Genomic DNA, 2,315 nt, shown 5'->3' with positions numbered 1-2,315 from the left:
TTTAGATTTTGGGATATGCCCAGAATAAGTGTCCCCAGCATATGCTATTATTATACCGGCTCTTTCGTTTAAATATATGAGTATGATGATGTGTTGTGCTCTACCCTGAGATCTGCAGTATGGCTTCAAGAATGCCGATGAAGTTATGTAGCAGTGCAGCTATATCAGACAAGGGCTATCGTTAAGCTTAAAAAAGGTGACTGAGCAAATTGTATTTAGTTATGGGAATCTGAGTTTATGGCTCTTTGTGTTTGCGTTGCCAAGGAAGCGCTGTGGATGTGAGAAAAATAATTCTAATTTTATCAGATCAATACTCTTTATTTAAAGTTGCTATTTTGGCATCGGCGTCACATATTCCATATTTAGAATATCCAGTTGTACTTATGGCAGATACTATCAATCCGACTGTCCAAATCTGTGACAATTGATATAGACGGCCAGGATAAATCCACATATGGGAGGTACTGCTTCAATTCTAGGTTTGCAACTGTTCTATCAATTGGGAGGGAAGGCTTTGCTCAAGTATGCTTTGCAGTTATTTCGTAGAGTGACCCTACATTTTGGAGACTATCTGCTATAGAAACATTATCTACGAATACAATTATCAAACTCTACAGGTACATGCCTTTTTTTTTTTGCTGCTCTTTTTCCTGACTGGTGGCTGTAGAGGTCATAATTGGATCAGAATGTGTTGCGCTCTACCCTGATATCGGTGGCTGAAGTGATGATAACTTGAGAGTGCCAGTGCACAAAGCTGCTGCATCGCCAGTGCACTCCTCGCTGGGAAATTTCGAGCAAACACTTCGGCTCCAAAACTGTAAAACAGCTATACAACACAAAATTTTAGGATTTTATCCCACCCAGACCACTGCAAGAATACCACAACCATAAACTCTCTGCCTTTCAATTCTATAATGATAGAAAATCTACAACAAACAATATGGAATTAGTGTACAAAAGTGGTTACAAATTCATCATACCTGGCTTCATATTTCAATATCCAAGGTCTGTAAAGAACTGTAAAGAACTGTAGGATCTTGCTCGATAAATTTGGTCTCCTTAAACCTAAAATTTACAAAGCTACGAATCTAGAATTCAAGAGGTGCCACTGTTTTTGCCACCATGTAACGATCTTCACTGTTCTTTTGGAGCATCACAGATTAAGTCCGTCCGATTGGGAGCATCCACCATAAGTAGAAATGGATATTCTAAAAATGGAATATGTGACACTGATGCCAAAATAGCAACTTTAAATAAAGAGTATGACTAGCAAAGACCCCAGCTCCGCTGGGAGATATAGCATACCCAAGCTAAATAGATCTTCTTTTCTAATTTTACAATGTTAAAACTTTTGATTGTATACAAAGTTAAATTTATCTAAGTTTTGCTATTATTCATCTCCAGAGAAATGCATAATAATGAAATTAAATAGTAATGCAAGTGTTGGGGAAGATAAGATCATTTTTTAATCATCATTATATTTGAATTTAAATTTTTTATTGCATTTATAGAAAGGTACAAAACCCTAAACACATAAACAAGATTGCTGCCATACTTTAAAAGCAATCAACTTTTCACAAAACTGAAGAATTATAGACTACCAAAAAATAATAGGTTAGTTTGGAGAAATTATAATTTTGATTACATACTGAGCTAAATTTTTTAATCTGAACTGTAATCATGCCTCTAACTTTCATAGTTTACTAAAGAATAATAGAATTTTTATTATGCATCTGGTTTTACATTTTAAAATATACATAATTAAATCTACCTAGATATTCACACTACATTAGAGATGTTGAAAAGAGGTGCATCCAAAGATAATAATTATATTAGAGATATAATGTTTGAGTTAAGAAAAATTTGTACTAATGCTTTATCATAAAATTATGCATTCATGTCTCATATATGACATGGTATTTAATATGGTATAAGCGCTATCTTAGATTATGTTTTTATTATATAAAGGCAATAAAACCATCAAATTCAAATTTAATGATGATTAAAAAATGATCTTGTCTTCCCCAACACTTGCATTATTGTGCATTTCTCTGGATATGAATAGTAGCAAAATTTAGATAAATTTAACCTTGTATACAATCACATTTCTAACATTATAAAATTAGGAAAGAAGATTTATTTATCTTGGGTATGCTATATTTCCCAGTGGAGCTGGGGTTTCTATTAGTACTCTTTATTTGAAGTTGCTATTTAAAAACTTAATAGTTTCAAATAAAGCATAATAATGTGTCATATTTTTTAGAATGATACAATTCCCCTTTAGAAAGATAGACATAATAATTTTAAATATTTAG

The sequence above is a fragment of the Selaginella moellendorffii genome, unplaced genomic scaffold (assembly GCF_000143415.4).
Source record: "Selaginella moellendorffii unplaced genomic scaffold, v1.0 SELMOscaffold_1, whole genome shotgun sequence".
In the NCBI taxonomy this organism is placed as follows: Eukaryota; Viridiplantae; Streptophyta; class Lycopodiopsida; order Selaginellales; family Selaginellaceae; genus Selaginella; species Selaginella moellendorffii.
The sequence above is the reverse complement of the archived record's forward strand: the minus strand, read 5'-3'. Positions refer to the sequence as shown.